At 36.4% G+C, this 19,131-nt stretch overlaps 2 long non-coding RNA genes across 2 annotated transcripts in view; one reads left to right on the top strand and one right to left on the bottom strand.

Moving 5' to 3' along the window:
- Positions 1-11,425: 11,425 nt before the first annotated feature.
- The window catches only part of LOC130551049 (uncharacterized), a 12,911-nt gene continuing 5,205 nt past the window's right edge, over positions 11,426-19,131 (bottom strand). Inside the window, exons 2-3 of the long non-coding RNA XR_008962529.1 lie at positions 13,339-13,392; positions 11,426-13,110 (exon numbers count right to left, since the gene is read on the bottom strand). This is a non-coding gene — a long non-coding RNA (uncharacterized LOC130551049). The remainder of the gene's footprint in view (positions 13,111-13,338; positions 13,393-19,131) is intronic.
- LOC130551048 (uncharacterized) lies at positions 16,864-19,015 on the top strand. Its single transcript, XR_008962528.1, has 4 exons — positions 16,864-16,976; positions 17,132-17,294; positions 17,495-17,590; positions 18,073-19,015. It is a non-coding gene; the product is annotated as an uncharacterized LOC130551048 (long non-coding RNA).

Raw genomic sequence — 19,131 nt, 5'->3', positions numbered from 1 at the left:
TAATAGGTAAAGTGTTTTTTGAGGGGGACACCGCCTCAACACCCCCACATCCACTTTTTAACAGCTTAACTTCTGTGACTGCGATAGACTGCCGTGAGACTAGAGTAACTTTCTTTTTAGTACCAAACATCTGCATAGCCAAATTTTGTGTTGTACATCTGATCTAGCAAGGAAATCCAAGAAGTCCAAACAGTAAGTGTTTCTGTTTTACATCATTTTAGGGGGCATTTAAATGTAAGTGTTAAACAAATGGTTAAATGTTTTTAATGTTTTGCTACAGATCTAAAACTTCTCAAATGGGCATGTTTTATTGTCAGCATTTTCTTATGTTGCATGCTTTTCACTCAAAACATGTCTTGAATATACTTTAATTACGATCTATACACATACCGACTGAACGTATCAAAAATAATAGCAAGATAAATACACTCTGCATGTTTTTTAAGGACCCCCATATTTTTCTGTGTAAAGTGCTTATGTTTTTCCAGACAGATCTGACAGATTGTGTTCTGGATTGGGAATTACACGTAAGTGGTACAATTTAGTATACATTTAAAATTAATTTTTATATCTAAAAATATAGACTTAAAATTGAAATAAATGTACAAAAAAACCCAAAAAATGGCTTTAACATGCAGGGAAATGTGCAACTTCTGTAGACAATGTGTCTTGTGAAACGCTGTAAATGGTGCTTTAAATGTTTAAAAAACACAAAGAGCCCCCAAGATAGATATGCTCTGGTTTCAGCTCTTAGAAAGTTCTTCATTTAAAAGACTGGACATTACCTCTAGTTTATCCTAGGTTTATCTGATTCTGACAAATGTTTTTGGTCTTATCTTCTTTTCTTGATTGCTCTATAAGTACAGGCAAACATGCATATCAGTAGAATTTTAATTAACCTTCGCCTTATGTCTTTCAGCAATGTAGACCTGAGTTTATGTGTATTACCCAATCCAAAATTTACGTGTTACTTAAAGTACGGATTAAAGACTACAATGCATGTACTCTATAGATGTGATTTGTAAATGCATCAGTTGATAAAAAGCGAAATTCTTGAGGGATGAATACGCGTATTGTGTTACCATGTGTTATTTATTGTCTCAACAAATTGATATGCTTTAAGAAAAGAGCAAATGATTTAATCCTACTATGCCTATAACCTAAAATACACAACATGCAAGCAAAATGGATCTCTCACTAACAACAGATTTGACATACAAACACGTTTGTTTTACTACATGAGTTAGTATCACTACTAGTATCATCACCATGTGAGTCTCAAGAACATTTTTACATATCTTAAATCATTCTCCTGGTAAACATTTGTATAGTTTTAACATTTGCGTTTAGTCAGTACAACGTTTTACACTTGCATTTCATAGAAGTAGTTTTGTTTTGTTTCTCACTGTATTGTGAATATTTAAAGAGGACATGTGATTTGTGTTTAGAGTAACTTAATGTGATGTGTCAGTGACCTTTTGTTAGCTTCATTGTTTTACTAAACCTAAAGAATGAAACCAATAATCTGCATTTCAACTGCTAGCCAGTAAATGTAGGACGGCTTTTTCATTTTCTGACAAAATCTACAGAAAGCTATAACACAAACATGGTAAGGGTATGGATTTGTATTTATTTATTTTCGTTTTGGAAAGATGTTCATTTTAACTTTTTCATAAATTTTTGCCATCTGTATTTCCTTACTTTACCGATTTATAATTAGTTGCATGGTTGCTTCTTTGATGTTTTTAGTTATAATTGTACAGATTTTAAATAGTTCTTTGATTTTGTATAAAAATCTAATTCTTAAGTTTTTGACCTGTTCATTGTTTTTGGGTTCTTGTTCAGTTGTCATTTTCCTCACTGATTTATCCAAAATGTCTTGCTTTAATGCTGGTAAGATCAGTTGTTCTGAGTTTTCTCACTGTTCGAGCCATTCGGTTGATGTATGTTTGCCTTAATTTAATAAAAAAACAAGTACTTGCATCCAAAACCTTCTTCATCTTAATGTCTCTATTCGTTTTATTACTCTAGTATTTTGCTATTGTGTATAATTGCGATTTTAAAAACGGCTTATACAGACTACTTGTATAGAACAATAAATATTCAGACTTTCATTGAAAATGTGAATCAACACAAAGGACCACAGGTTGTCCTCTTGTAACCAAATTACATTTAGTGGATTGTACAGTATGTGGATATGTTTCCAAGCACTTTTCAAACCAACTCTTATGGGTAAGACTTTTAAATGTAAAACATTTTCATGATTCAATGTAAATATTATAACCTTGACAGGTTTTCTGCCGGACAGACACTTTAAACAACTTTCCTTTCCTGCTTTCAAGGAAAAACTAACCTAAATCAAGCTGTTAGATGCTTTGTTTAGTAAAATACAACTGAGCTACAGCATAGCACCCTTTTTTTCAGCCCCTAGGGACTGCATGCACATTTAGTGCCAAATATTGGTGGTAATGTATAAGAATAAACATCACATACACAATAGCAAAATACTAGAGTAATAAAATGAATAGAGACATTAAGATGAAGAAGGTTTTGGATGCAAGTACTTGTTTTTTTATTAAATTAAGGCAAACATACATCAACCGAATGGCTCGAACAGTGAGAAAACTCAGAACAACTGATCTTACCAGCATTAAAGCAAGACATTTTGGATAAATCAGTGAGGAAAATGAGACAATTGAACAAGAACCCAAAAACAATGAACAGGTAGATTTTTATACAAAATCAAAGAACTATTTAAAATCTGTACAATTATAACTAAAAACATCAAAGAAACCATGTGTCAGGGTTCTGGTAGACGGAGAGCACACCACGGAGGTAGATAAGAAAAAGGAGTTTTTCAAAAACAGGAATATCCAAAAACAGGTAAGTATTTCAAAAACGGGAATATCCAAAAACAGGTAAGTATTTCAAAAACGGGAATATCCAAAAACAGGTAAGTATTTCAAAAACGGGAATATCCAAAAACAGGTAAGTATTTCAAAAACGGGAATATCCAAAAACAGGTAAGTATTTCAAAAACGGGAATATCCAAAAACAGGTAAGTATTTCAAAAACGGGAATATCCAAAAACAGGTAAGTATTTCAAAAACGGGAATATCCAAAAACAGGTAAGTATTTCAAAAACGGGAATATCCAAAAACAGGTAAGTATTTCAAAAACGGGAATATCCAAAAACAGGTAAGTATTTCAAAAACGGGAATATCCAAAAACAGGTAAGTATTTCAAAAACGGGAATATCCAAAAACAGGTAAGTATTTCAAAAACGGGAATATCCAAAAACAGGTAAGTATTTCAAAAACGGGAATATCCAAAAACAGGTAAGTATTTCAAAAACGGGAATATCCAAAAACAGGTAAGTATTTCAAAAACGGGAATATCCAAAAACAGGTAAGTATTTCAAAAACGGGAATATCCAAAAACAGGTAAGTATTTCAAAAACGGGAATATCCAAAAACAGGTAAGTATTTCAAAAACGGGAATATCCAAAAACAGGTAAGTATTTCAAAAACGGGAATATCCAAAAACAGGTAAGTATTTCAAAAACGGGAATATCCAAAAACAGGTAAGTATTTCAAAAACGGGAATATCCAAAAACAGGTAAGTATTTCAAAAACGGGAATATCCAAAAACAGGTAAGTATTTCAAAAACGGGAATATCCAAAAACAGGTAAGTATTTCAAAAACGGGAATATCCAAAAACAGGTAAGTATTTCAAAAACGGGAATATCCAAAAACAGGTAAGTATTTCAAAAACGGGAATATCCAAAAACAGGTAAGTATTTCAAAAACGGGAATATCCAAAAACAGGTAAGTATTTCAAAAACGGGAATATCCAAAAACAGGTAAGTATTTCAAAAACGGGAATATCCAAAAACAGGTAAGTATTTCAAAAACGGGAATATCCAAAAACAGGTAAGTATTTCAAAAACGGGAATATCCAAAAACAGGTAAGTATTTCAAAAACGGGAATATCCAAAAACAGGTAAGTATTTCAAAAACGGGAATATCCAAAAACAGGTAAGTATTTCAAAAACGGGAATATCCAAAAACAGGTAAGTATTTCAAAAACGGGAATATCCAAAAACAGGTAAGTATTTCAAAAACGGGAATATCCAAAAACAGGTAAGTATTTCAAAAACGGGAATATCCAAAAACAGGTAAGTATTTCAAAAACGGGAATATCCAAAAACAGGTAAGTATTTCAAAAACGGGAATATCCAAAAACAGGTAAGTATTTCAAAAACGGGAATATCCAAAAACAGGTAAGTATTTCAAAAACGGGAATATCCAAAAACAGGTAAGTATTTCAAAAACGGGAATATCCAAAAACAGGTAAGTATTTCAAAAACGGGAATATCCAAAAACAGGTAAGTATTTCAAAAACGGGAATATCCAAAAACAGGTAAGTATTTCAAAAACGGGAATATCCAAAAACAGGTAAGTATTTCAAAAACGGGAATATCCAAAAACAGGTAAGTATTTCAAAAACGGGAATATCCAAAAACAGGTAAGTATTTCAAAAACGGGAATATCCAAAAACAGGTAAGTATTTCAAAAACGGGAATATCCAAAAACAGGTAAGTATTTCAAAAACGGGAATATCCAAAAACAGGTAAGTATTTCAAAAACGGGAATATCCAAAAACAGGTAAGTATTTCAAAAACGGGAATATCCAAAAACAGGTAAGTATTTCAAAAACGGGAATATCCAAAAACAGGTAAGTATTTCAAAAACGGGAATATCCAAAAACAGGTAAGTATTTCAAAAACGGGAATATCCAAAAACAGGTAAGTATTTCAAAAACGGGAATATCCAAAAACAGGTAAGTATTTCAAAAACGGGAATATCCAAAAACAGGTAAGTATTTCAAAAACGGGAATATCCAAAAACAGGTAAGTATTTCAAAAACGGGAATATCCAAAAACAGGTAAGTATTTCAAAAACGGGAATATCCAAAAACAGGTAAGTATTTCAAAAACGGGAATATCCAAAAACAGGTAAGTATTTCAAAAACGGGAATATCCAAAAACAGGTAAGTATTTCAAAAACGGGAATATCCAAAAACAGGTAAGTATTTCAAAAACGGGAATATCCAAAAACAGGTAAGTATTTCAAAAACGGGAATATCCAAAAACAGGTAAGTATTTCAAAAACGGGAATATCCAAAAACAGGTAAGTATTTCAAAAACGGGAATATCCAAAAACAGGTAAGTATTTCAAAAACGGGAATATCCAAAAACAGGTAAGTATTTCAAAAACGGGAATATCCAAAAACAGGTAAGTATTTCAAAAACGGGAATATCCAAAAACAGGTAAGTATTTCAAAAACGGGAATATCCAAAAACAGGTAAGTATTTCAAAAACGGGAATATCCAAAAACAGGTAAGTATTTCAAAAACGGGAATATCCAAAAACAGGTAAGTATTTCAAAAACGGGAATATCCAAAAACAGGTAAGTATTTCAAAAACGGGAATATCCAAAAACAGGTAAGTATTTCAAAAACGGGAATATCCAAAAACAGGTAAGTATTTCAAAAACGGGAATATCCAAAAACAGGTAAGTATTTCAAAAACGGGAATATCCAAAAACAGGTAAGTATTTCAAAAACGGGAATATCCAAAAACAGGTAAGTATTTCAAAAACGGGAATATCCAAAAACAGGTAAGTATTTCAAAAACGGGAATATCCAAAAACAGGTAAGTATTTCAAAAACGGGAATATCCAAAAACAGGTAAGTATTTCAAAAACGGGAATATCCAAAAACAGGTAAGTATTTCAAAAACAGGAATATCCAAAAACAGGTAAGTATTTCAAAAACAGGAATATCCAAAAACAGGTAAGTATTTCAAAAACAGGAATATCCAAAAACAGGTAAGTATTTCAAAAACGGGAATATCCAAAAACAGGTAAGTATTTCAAAAACAGGTAAGTATACTTATCGGGGTAAAGAATTGCAGTGAAGACAACAAGACTGAACAGGGAAGAACAAAAAGGTGCAAACTTAAATAGAATCCTGATGATGTGATGCAGGTGTGGACTAATCAAAAATGGTGGATGTGCGGTGCATGCTGGGAAACTGAGTTCAGAACTCCGGGGAGAGGGAACGGGTGAAGCGAGCTGGCGGTGACGACATGGGGGGCGTGGCCGGTGGTGCTGAAACCGTTACACCATGCAACTAATTATAAATTGGTAAAGGAAATACAGATGGCAAAAATTTATGAAAAAGTTAAAATGAACATCTTTCCAAAACTAAAATAAATAAATACAAATCCATACCCTTAGCATGTTTGTGTTATAGCTTTCTGTAGATTTTGTCAGAAAATGAAAAAGCTGTCCTACATTTACTGGCTAGCAGTTGAAATGCAGATCATTGGTTTCATTCTTTAGGTTTAGTAAAACAATGTAGCTAACAAAAGGTCACTGACACATCACATTAAGTTACTCTAAACACAAATCACATGTCCTCTTTAAATATTCACAAAACAGTGAGAAACAAAACAAAACTACTATGAAATGCAAGTGTAAAACGTTGTACTGACTAAACGCAAATGTTAAAACTATACAAATGTTTACCAGGAGAATGATTTAAGATATGTAAAAATGTTCTTGAGACTCACATGATACTAGTAGTGATGATACTAACTCATGTAGTAAAACAAACGTGTTTGTATGTCAAAACTGTTGTTAGTGAGAGATCCATTTTGCTTGCATGTTGTGTATTTTAGGTTATAGGCATAGTAGGATTAAATCATTTGCTCTTTTCTTAAAGCATATCTATTTGTTGAGACAATAAATAACACATGGTAACACAAGACGCGTATTCATCCCTCAAGAATTTCGCTTTTTATCAACTGATGCATTTACAAATCACATCTATAGAGTACATGCATTGTAGTGTATATATGACTTTAATCCGTACTTTAAGTAACACGTAAATTTTGGATTGGTAATGCACATAAACTTACCATTTGTTGATGCAGGTCTACATTGCTGAAAGACATAAGGCGAAGGTTAATTAAAATTCTACTGATATGCATGTTTGCCTGTACTTATAAAGCAATCAAGAAAAGAAGATAAGACCAAAAACATTTGTCAGAATCAGATAAACCTAGGATAAACTAGAGGTAATGTCCAGTATTTTAAATGAAGAACTTTCTAAGAGCTGAAACCAGAGCACATCTATCTTGGGGGCTCTTTGTGTTTTTTAAACATTTAAAGCACCATTTACAGCATTTCACAAGACACATTGTCTACAGAAGTTCCCTGCATGTTAAAGCCATTTTTGGGTTTTTTTTGTACATTTCAATTTTAAGTCTATATTTTTACATATAAAAGTTCATTTTAAATGTAACTAAATTGTAGCACGTACGTGTAATTCCCAATCCAGAACACAATCTGTCAGATCTGCCTGGAAAAAACATAAAAAGCACTTTACACATAGAGAAAAATACGGGGGTCCTTAAAAAACATGCAGCGTGTATTTATCTTGATATTATTTTTGATACGTTCAGTCGGTATGTGTATAGATAGTAATTAAAGTATATTCAAGACATGTTTTGAGTGAAAAGCATGCAACATAATAAAATGCTGACAATTAAATAAAACATGCCCATTTGAGAAGTTTTAGATCTGTAGCAAAACATTAAAAACATTTAACCATTTGTTTAACACTTACATTTACAGTAAATGCCCTCTAAAATGATGTAAAACAGAAACACTTACTGTTTGGACTTCTTGGATTTCCTTGCTAAATCAGATGTACAACACAAAATTTGGCTATGCAGATGTTTGGTACTAAAAAGAAAGTTACTCTAGTCTCACGGCAGTCTATCGCAGTCTCAGGAGTTAAGCTGTTAAAAAGTGGATGTGGGGGTGTTGAGGCGGTGTCCCCCTCAAAAAACTCTTTACCTATTAACATAAACACATACTTAGCTATAACTTATTTAACAGAAGCTATATACATTAAAAAAAAACATTGTGACACGGTCTGTACTCAACAGGATGCGAAGAAGTTATTAGACTAAATTCTGTTTTTATTTTTTAAAGAATAAGGTTATCATTCTTGAATTTTGAAAAGAATGCTAAACAATCGTATTTTAACCTAGGGTTAGAACTAAACTAGGGGACTATTCTTATTTTAGATCTTGAAATATCATCTCAAACTAAACATTTTTTAAATAAAACTGTCACGACCCAGGTCAGGCCGGGGTAATTGTCTGCACGGGAACGGTCTTGTTTTTGTCGAGCACGTGGAAGCTGTCTACTGACGGCTGACCACGTGCTCGGAGTCTGCGTCACTGTTCCCGCCCTCGTGTCTCCGTTAGGGTTTTCCTTGCACTGGTGTTTTTCCACTCAGCTCTCACACCCCTGTTCTCACTTCCCTCATTAAGCCCGCTTGTTCCCGCAATTGTCCCACACCTGTTGACTATTCCAGCCCATCTAGGTTTCCTTTATAATCCCCTGATGTTTCTTGTCCTGTGTCTGACCGTTGTGTGTTTTCCACTACAGACTGACCTAGGTGCTGCTGCGGCTCACCTATAGCATCTCGATATCCTCTTGGATTCCTTAGCCTTAGCCTTGCCACAGTCCTAGTCATAGCCTTAGTCCTAGCTCCTCTAGTCATTTTACCTTCACGAATGTGCTTCACTTTTCCAGTGTGTTCTCACCTCTCTCCCATCACGTCCCAGGTCTGCTCTCTGTCTACACAGTATCCGTTGGCGTCCCGGCCGGCGGCCTCGCTCCACACCCGACCTAACAGTCGCATCAGGGGTGCGCTCTTCGCCACGAGCTACCACTTCTCTCTCCTCCTGAGAGTTGGTTCGAGGAAGACCCTCGAACCCCAACTACTGGCCCCGGCGGGGGATTCTCGACGCTCTTCGGAGTACTCTCCTGTTCCGGTGGTGTATCTTTCTGCTTCCCGCAGCTGTGCATTCCTTGGCTGTTTGGATTATTGACTGTTGTCATTTACTAATAAAGCTTTTTCCTGCATTTGGGTCTCTCTCAGCTTTGTCGACCATGACAAAAACAGTGTAGAACTACACAAAATGGAGATGAAGATATACGTCTTTACTAATTTCAGGTTTAAAAGTTTAACCCTAAACCAGATTTTGACATGTTTGGTTTTTAACGTGAGGATCAAAAGAATCAGCCAAGAAGATCCTTTATCTGCCTAAGTTGCTAGAATTTCTTCCACCCCTGTGGTTGGCACTGGCACCTTCCCAGGCAGAAGAAAGTCAGCCAGGACAGAACTCATAACATTGTTAAGTCCTTGACTTAACTCCTAAAGTCTATAGTTGTGTTAAACAGACAGTTTAGAGGTGCTAACACATGTGGATTGCCTTCTTCGCACAGGCAGAGAGAACATGTATGGCACGTATGTAATCAAAAGCTAATTGACGACCGTTGTTAAGAATGCGGACCAGTAATATACTTGCACTACATGCCTAGCAGACACCCCCCGACATCTTCCACAGGCAGAATAAAATCAGACAGGATGAAAACACATATTTTTAAATGAATCTTTGACTTAACCCTTGCACACTAAACCTTTGTCAGAGCACATTGCCTTGTTTAGTCTAACAAAAACTCACATTTGGACCGACTCTTCCATGTCCAGGAAGAACATGTCGGGGCATTTCCTTTAATTAAAAGCTAGTTTATGGCACATTGATAAGAAGCCAGACCCCCAAAGTCTCAAACACTTTCATCATTTGGCAGGTAAAAGTCTTAAGCCTGGAACCAAGTCATTCTTAAATGAAAACGTCACACACATAAACATTTCGTTTATCTCTCTAAATTATAAACAAAAACCCCAGCAGACAGGTTTCACACTGTCTTTGGAGACAGGCACCCTGGCTGGCAGGCTGGAACCACCTTTTGCCAAGTGGAGTGGAGGAGTAGATACAAGGCATTGACAGTGGGGGGCCACAACAGGTCATAAAAACCACAAACCTAAACATTAATTACCAGGTCATAAAAACACCCAAACATAAACTTTGTTTGGAACACGTTGATAAGAAGACATACAAAAAAATCTCAAACACTTTTCATCATTTGTCAGATAAAAGTCAAAACCAACTCGCTCTTAGAAGAAACGTCACAAGCATAAAGATTACATTTACAAATCCCTCACAGCACATCCTGTTGCCAGGTAAAAAGACAGCCAGGGTGAAAGCACCGTCTTGGTTTGGGGCTGGGAGGGGTGTGTGGCTAGGATAGCTGGAACTTCATTTTCATTTTAACAACTGACTGCATGCATCACACTTCAACTCAGGCAAGTTCTTTTTAACACTTAAAACCTGACTTGGAAATATTATTTTATCGAATTTAATTTAATTGCTATTTATCTATTTTATTTTACATCAGTGCTTCTTATTTCTTTAATTTATCTTGTATTGCTTCATTCACAGACATTACGGTCAAAAACCAAGCATTCTGAAACCAAATCCTTATCTCTTCTACAAACCCTGGGGGGTGTGAAACAACAAGGTCTGGAAATTACAAACATTTTTTTCCTGAACAACAACATGTTGTGTTATGAGACAGACACCCGCTGTCAGTCCGGCAGGATGGGACCAACATTTTGCCAGGTGGTGTGGGGTTAGATAGGCAGGACATGACCCCAGGAACCAGAGCAGGACTTTTATAAACATTTTAACTTGATCTTTCAAGAAACATCACACGCACTAACATTTAATTAATCTCTCTGATCTCTGATACAGAAAACCATGCACATCAAACTGTTTTCACACCATGTAAAAGGACATGGCTGCAAAGCATCATCTTGGTTTGGGGTGGGAGGTGTCTGTGTGTGTGTGTGTGTGTGTGTGTGTGTGTGTGTGTGTGTGTGTGTGTGTGTGTGTGTGTGTGTGTGTGTGTGTGTGTGTGTGTGTGTGTGTGTGTGTGTGTGTGTGTGTGTGTGTGTGTGTGTGTGTGTGTGTGTGTGTGTGTGCGTGTGTGCGTGTGTGCGTGTGTGCGTGTGTGTGTGTGTGTACGAATGGGGGAACAAAGAATCCCCCAACATTAGCTGGTACTTCATTTTCATTTTTACACCTGACTGCATGCATCACCCTACAACACAGGCAAGTTCTTTTTAAAACTTAAAAGCTGAATCTGTCTATTTTATCATACTTCATTGAATCACTATTTATCCATTTTATTTAACATCAGTGCTTCTTATTTTCTTTAAATCATCTTTTATTGCTTTCATTCACAGGAGGTCAAAGACCAAGCATTCTCAAACCAAATCCTTATCTCTACTGCAAAGAAGGGGGTGTGTGAAACAACGAGGCCTGGACATTATAACTTGTTTTTCCTGAACAAACAACAAAGGGTTCATAATTGTACACAGGATGCACGGTCAAAGGTCATAATCATAAACCTGTCAGGGGGTAATAATTTATGGGTAATAAATCACGTTTTTGACATTCGGTGTATCGTATTTACTATTCACCACCCCTATATAGTACACCGTCTGGACAGCATACCCTCAGAATCTTTCGACTGAACATTACAGCGCGACGATCTGAGCACGCGAACACGGCAGTTTATGCAATGTTTCGTTCCCTCCTCTCAGGGAACCGAGGTTATGACAGTAACCGGAGACGTTCCCTTTCGAGAGAGGTCTCTCAACCTTGCGTGGAGCGCTATGGGGAACCATATAAAATCACGCCGTGAGAGCAGCAAAGAGCGGAACCCAGCGCTCTCCCAACATAATCACAAGGCAAGTGTGAAGGAAAACCCCTCAACCAATCAGCGTAGCCGCAAGCACGAGCATTAAGCCCATAGCATGCCGCGCAAGCGGAAGCCATCAGAAACGGTTCTATGCTTGGTCAAAATGCATAATTTCCGCTGACGCAGTGGGTAGTGTTCAATCATGCCGTGAGAACAACGAAAAACAGCTCAACATATAACGTAAAGAGGGAGAAAGGGGAACGGGGAGAAGCATTTTGCAGAAGTCAACAGAAGCGCATAAGTGTAATTGATTAATATTGTCTTATTAAGTTTAAACACAGTGTCGTTGCTTTGCTTACTACCGCCGTCCCAGATATCAAACTGACTCTGGAACGGATCCGCCCCGGAATTATCACAAGCTCCGGAACGATGCACAAAACGGGTCAGGAACGGAGTCCACTTGCACAGCGAAGCGGACCAAGAACAAATAAGGATTGCGGATCCGGACCAGATCTGGGGCAGACCGCCCTGTCTCCACTGATAAAGCAGCTGATCCGCCACGGATCCGATCAGGACCCGTTTATAAAGAAGCTGATCCGCCACGGATCCGATCAGGACCCGTTTATAAAGAAGCTGATCCGCCACGGATCCGAGCAGGACCCGTTTATAAAGAAGCTGATCCGCCATGGATCCGAGCAGGACCCGTTTATAAAGAAGCTGATCCGCCACGGATCCAATTTGGACCCGTTTATAAAGCAGCTGATCCGCCACAGGTCCGATCTGGTCATTCTGTCTGGATACCTTTCAGATCCCTCATTTAAAACTAGTATTCTGGCTAAAACTAGCTAAAGAGATATTTCAAATCTAATGGACCGACATTGGATAGAGTGGATTGCTCTATAATATTTAATATGCCTGCCTTTATTAATAAAACATGATGAAATCATTCAAAACTTGTAAATTTAAATTCACCCATTTTAGCCAGTAACAATTATTTATGTATACAATTAATAGGTATTACAGAAAATGAAATCAACCATAAATTGTCCAAAGAACATTTTTTTATTTAATGAAAAAGAACACTTTTTTAATGTAGCTCAAGAAACATTTTTTCTTATTAATGTCAATACTGCGTATTGTTTTGTGTGGAAACTGGGTTTTTTGAAGATGAATAGAAACAAAAATAAATAAATAAAACATTAACTATTTAAAGTAGTAAACTTTATCTCAACTGTTACTACTTAACTGTTAAACAAACACTTAACAGTGAAACACCGAAACGCTACTGTTGGTGCTGACAGTGGGACGGCTCCTTGAGTTTCCCCTATCTGCTGCCAAGTTGAACCACCGTATTACGTGTTTTGTAATGTCATCATCAGTGGCGGCACAGGAGACATGGCTCTTTCTCACAGCACCTGTGATACACAAGCAGATTTTCATTAAACAAATTCATGAAATCATATAGATACCAGTTTTTTTTAAGGATACACATAACCACTGTCTTTAAAACAAGAGTGTACAATCTGACATTTATAGGTACACTACGTAACTTTTGGAGCTCTAGCGGTTAATAAACAGAACTGCATGCGAGTTGTGAACCTCCGTGTTCTTTTTAAGTCTGTAGGCAAAGTTTACATATGTACCTTAAAGATGAAATTCTCCAAAAACAGACAAGTGGCATTTGAATGAGCTGTAAGCTGCAACAAAACACACACACACAGTATCTTAATATGATTTAATATCTTAATATGACCTGAAATAATTAGTCTACCAGAACTAAAGTTTACTGATACAAGTGGGTTTTTAAACTCTGAAGTAGGTTATAAACCTAAAAACTTTTAACTTTAAATTATTAGTATGAATCTTTTGAAATTGCACATTTATTACATGTTAAAAGCCGTAGTGTGCACTGCAAACCCAAATGTTCAAAATAATTAAATTGATTGAGTAGTACAAACTTAATTTTCTAAAACAGTTCTACTAACTCAAATATTTTGAGTTTCTGGGACTTTTTATAGATTTTGAGTGAGTTAAACTGATTATTTTTAATTTACTGAAACTATCTGCACATTAAGTAAGTGCCACTTACGAGTATAATTTCACTGTACTTAGTTTTGTTGTTTCAACATAGTGTTAAGTGTCTGACATCAGGAACCTTTGTGAGTGTGTGTGTGTGTGTTCATGTTTGTATATCCCGGTGGGGACCTAAACCTGAACGCACACCAACACATGGGGACTCGTGTCACCGTGGGGACCAAAATTGAGGTCCCCAGGGGCAAAATAGCTAATAAATTGTAGAGAACAATATTTTTTACAAATCTAAAAATGCAAAAAGTGTTCCATGATCTTTAGGTTTAGGGATAGGGGATAGAATATACAGTTTGTACAGTATAAAAACATTACCCTATGGACTGTCCCCACGGGGATAGTCAACCAAAGCCTGTGTGTGTGTGTGTGTGTGTGTGTGCGTGCGTGCGTGCGTGTGTGTGTGTGCGTGCGTGAGTAAGTGAGTGGTGAAAGCCAATTGTTTATCATTTTTAATTAAATAATATTAATTTAAATAGGTTAACATTTTTAAAATAATGTTTTCACTTAATTTGACAAATGAAGGTCTTTATGAATTCAGCTAAAAATAATTTTGCAAGAAAAATATAAAATTCAGTCTAAGCACTAATTACATACATTTACATTCTAACCAAAACAGCGGATTTAATGAGTGGGCACAAAGGAGAATATTAAGCGACCACTGCTTAAGACAATATAAAAACTTAAGAAGACTGGAATTTAGGAGGTCAGAATTATAATTTCAATGATCATGCCAGTGGGTTCAACATTAGATATTTCTTTGATTTCATAACAGCAGATGGCATTAAGAAAATATACATTTGATACGTAAACGTTAAGAAAAAGTTAACGCTTTTAAGCATCTCGGTTAACGAAAGGATCGTCATTTTATTGGCTTACGATCTGGCTCACGTGGTCCAAGATCAGCGTGGACATTTGCGACGTTGGGAACGCGCCACGTGGGAATGACGTTGGCGCCATAATTGACCGCAGTGAGGATCTGGGCCCAGTTGCATAAAGCACCTTAAGTGTAATTTTCCCTTAAGTGTGTCCTTAAGTATACCTTAAGTTTTACTTAAGTTATTCTCCTATTGTCTTTGGTAAAGGAAAATCACCTTAAGTGTCATACTTAAGGGAAAAACTTAAGGTGCTTTATGCAACCGGGCCCTGAGCTTCAAGCTGTCGGCAGTTATCAGCATCGTTGGTCTCACGGTAAGTGTTAAATGTGTTTTATCATAGAACAGTTACAGCTGTTTAATCCAACAAAACTTTAAACAGCGTTCATCCGTTACGTATATTTACAATCACAAGTCATAGATTAGGGCTGAACGATTAATCGAAATCGAATCGCGATGTGAGACGTTGCAATTTGCTAATCGCAAGAGGCTGCGATGTGGAAGCGATGTGAAAAATAGGAAACGCGACTGTTCCAAGCCCGCTTTGAGATTTCAACCTTCATAGCGGACGAGCCGTTTAAACTTGACGCGCATACACAGCCTGTTTCGTAATGACGTTTATAGTACTTGAGTCCGGCTCGGGCATCTGGCAATATGGACGAGTCTTGACGCACGCGCGCACCCTGTGTAAACTCACGCCTAGCTCCGCGTTTCAAACAAATGTAAATTCTATCTAACTGTTTTGCTATTTTCACTTGGATGAAATTAAACATTCAGCACATTTTTCACTTGTTTTAAAAAATCCCACATACTTAAAAAATAATAAATCAGCCTATGTAAATTATGAACTATTTTAATAATTCACTAACACAATAGAAAATGTTATGGATTTAAGGGTTACAATGGGAGTTGTATTTGTTTTAATGGAAACTATAATAGTGTACACTGGTATTTGGATTCTATTGGTGTGATGTAATCTGGAAGTTGGGAACCAATTGAACAACAGTAAGCCCTATTTGAATAATGCCCAAAGCATACTACAAAAATTAATTTTGTAATGGTTTTAATGGAAACAATTAAATGTTTTTTTTTGTTGTTTTCTTTCAGGGTAACTATACCCATACTGTGCTCCACACAACAATATTGAATTGAAGCTTGAATTAGAAAAGTTAAAATCGCAAATCAAATCGCAATCGCAATGTCTGTCAAAAATATCGCAATTAGATATTTTCCCCAAATCGCACAGCCCTATCATAGATGTGTCCTAAGGAATAACCGAGGACGAGTCAATGAAATTGGCCTATTAAAAACAATGAAGCGCGAAGCGTATATCATTTTTCAAATAGGTGTAACTACACCGCAAGACGTTGTACATTTGGTGTATTTAAAGACATGTGGCGTTTTTTGTCATCTTAGCCATCCATCGCTGAAATTGTTACGTCAACGCGTGACACGCGATAAAAAAAGCCGTTGTCAATTTTGTCTGATGTGGACAAAATGTAAATAACATGTAAAACAGTGTTTCCGCTAGAGTCATTTTGCCGTGGGTTTTTTGATAAACCGTTGCTTTCATTTAGTGGGAAACTGTCGTCAGTACGGCCTCGCGAGCGCGATGTCTCGCTTTCCCGGGTCGCGGCGTCTGTGATTTGAGCGGGAGGGAGAAGCCGCTCATTTAGTTCACCGTACGGCGGCCACCTTGTGAGTAAAAGAGTACAAAACAGCGTTTCCAAAACCCGTCACTGTAATCGACTGATTGGATATAGAAGCACGAACTGTTTGTCTGTAAATAAGCACATGGTTACAAAGCGCATGCGCCGTGTGACAGAATTAGCCAAAATCTCAGTTCTTTAAGGCAGTGGTTCTCAAATTGGGGACCCCAAGATGGATCCAGGGGGGCCACAGATTTTGTGGCATTTTATGAAATATAGAAATGTATCATTTTATGCAATCAAACATCAGAAAAAGGACACCACCAACCAAAAGAATTGAGGTTCCAGCATTGTATAACTGAATATATTTTTGGTTTAATTAAAATTCTAAGTTTAAGATTATACGTCTTTATATTACATTCAAATATTAAAAGACCCAAACGAGCAGAAGTAAACTTTCTGCCCAACTTTCCCCAGGGAGAGAATCCCTCTACTCTTGAACATTTAAGGCAGAAAATCATTGATGAAATGAAGAAAGCTGATAAGAACTTGGAGCTTATAAGAAAGATGATGCAGAAAACATTTGCCCTGCGGCAACAGACCATAGTGAACACATGCCCACCAGTGAAAGAGCTCATGGAACTCTGGCCGGCACTCAAAATGGAGTCTGAGGTAATGTGTAATGGTACTTGTCCCTGGTATTCCGTTCCTGATAACCTATACCACATTCAGGGGCTGTTTTATGCTTTATGGGAGGGTAGTAGATTTACCAGATTCACAAAATTAATATAACTGTGTTGTCTGTCTGTCTTTGTTTTAAAATGTAGGTATGAGTTCCAACGAATTACAAACCAGAACCTGCCCAACACATTGTACTCTGAGCTTGACAGACATATTCCTAGACTGATGACCCTGTTCAGACAGAAGGCAGCCAAAACCGGGAAGACATCAGATGCTCTGGCTGAAATCCTAAAAATCTATGATGAACAGGTAAAAATATTGTTATACATTTTACGGGTCTAATTCTTATTGAAAGAGGAAAGTTTAATGATTCAAATGAGCTTTGAAAGGTACAATTTGTCCACTTTGTTTTTGGTATTTGTCTGATTGCATTAAAGTTGTTTATTTATATAATTTTATTGTTTAACATTTACAGTTCAGTTATATACAGTTCTGTTTCCTCGTTATAGGAGCTTCATGACGTACACACGAAGTGTACCACTATTCTTCATGCCCTTCCTGTGTATTTACATGAGGACGTCTCTGGGTTCTTCAGGACCTGCACAGTGAGTATTTTTGAAAAATGTACACTACCATATTAAGTAAACTGTCAATATAAATACAGTCATGCTTACTTGCACACTTAACCTTGGTCAGACTCTCCAACCATATAGTTTGTGCAATTTGAAGAGATTTTATTTGTTTTCTTTGACTTCACTATAAATTAACCTTAGTACTAGATTGCTTTAAACAAGACGAGGTGTTTTTCTTTATAGGTTTTTGAGCATATTATCTCTTGCAACTTTGGTTTACTGGTAGCTTGGCTGGCTCCTGTAGAACACTGATATTATGTTTTTCACATCCTCATGTGTAGTTTGTTCACACAACTCTCAAAATCACAAAACTTTCTGTCTGTTGGTCTGCAGCAATATTGTTTGTTAAATCTATGTCATGGCTAGCTATATGCTGGTATTTGTCAAAAATAATAAATATTTTTTTACCTTCAATATTTGTAGCCATGTGTTTTTGCGTCTGTTTTATTTTGCAGGACATATCTGATGAGCCACTGCTTTTAGATGTTGCAGTGGCCCTCCTTACAGTCGTGACAGATAATGACAGAAGTCCAGTTCACTTCCAGCCTGTGAAAATCTCTGTTGTCATTGAAAGCGAGATTGTGGTCAACCTCTCCAGATTTGCTGATGCCTTCCTGGTAATGTTTGGACTGATCTATGCACTACACCTCAGCTATCCCAGGGGACTGACCGAACACTTTTGAATTCACTCAAAAAAATTTACTTGGTCTTGAATGTGGTAAACTGTCACCCAAGTTACAGAGTCTCAAAAATGACTTGATGCGTATGTAGAAATGTGTCTGAAAAAGTTTAATGCCTGGCAGTTCCTATGTAGTTCAATGTAGGTTATTTCTGTGGAAAATAATGCCTTAAAAGGTTTCTGCGCTAATGTGTGGGTATTTCTCCACAATCTGCACTATGTGCCTTCGTATTTATAAATGTTATTTGGTATTAATACAGCTCTAGTTGTTGAGTTGTTAAGCTGGGTAGTACTTTGTAACGGTACATGTAATAGTTTTAAATGGTTCATGCTGTTATGCAGGTTTATGACATAGTTAATAGGTTTTAGCCTAGTGCACCACTGAATTGTTTTTTTATGTTTGTCTTTTTAAATTGACAATGTAGTTTTAAATGGGAAAGGGCAAGAATTCAGTGTAACACAATGTAATTCAAACTGTTTAAGTTGTTTGTACTCAAAATATTTGAGGCAACGAGTTGCCTCAAAACAATTAAGTATTGAGCCATGCGACTTTGAGTTTTGTGTGTCAAAGTTTTTTGAGTTATGTGTAATTAAAAAAATTGACAAAGAAACTAATAAATATTGAGTTCACGCAACTTAAAAGTGCTTCTTTGTGTACTTATTTTTTTAAGTAATGTTAACTTAATGCCATGATATTTTTTAAGTCACTGTAACTGAAAATTATTGAGTAGACCTAATAAGAACTTTTAATTTAACTGTAATCAAAATGTTTAAGTAGCACATAATCAAAATATTTAATCTCTAAAATAAATTGTTTTTAAGTTCATGAACTTAA

The sequence above is a fragment of the Triplophysa rosa genome, unplaced genomic scaffold, assembly GCF_024868665.1.
Source record: "Triplophysa rosa unplaced genomic scaffold, Trosa_1v2 scaffold57_ERROPOS2633229, whole genome shotgun sequence".
NCBI classification, from domain to species: domain Eukaryota; kingdom Metazoa; phylum Chordata; class Actinopteri; order Cypriniformes; family Nemacheilidae; genus Triplophysa; species Triplophysa rosa.
The sequence above is the reverse complement of the archived record's forward strand: the minus strand, read 5'-3'. Positions and strand labels throughout refer to the sequence as shown.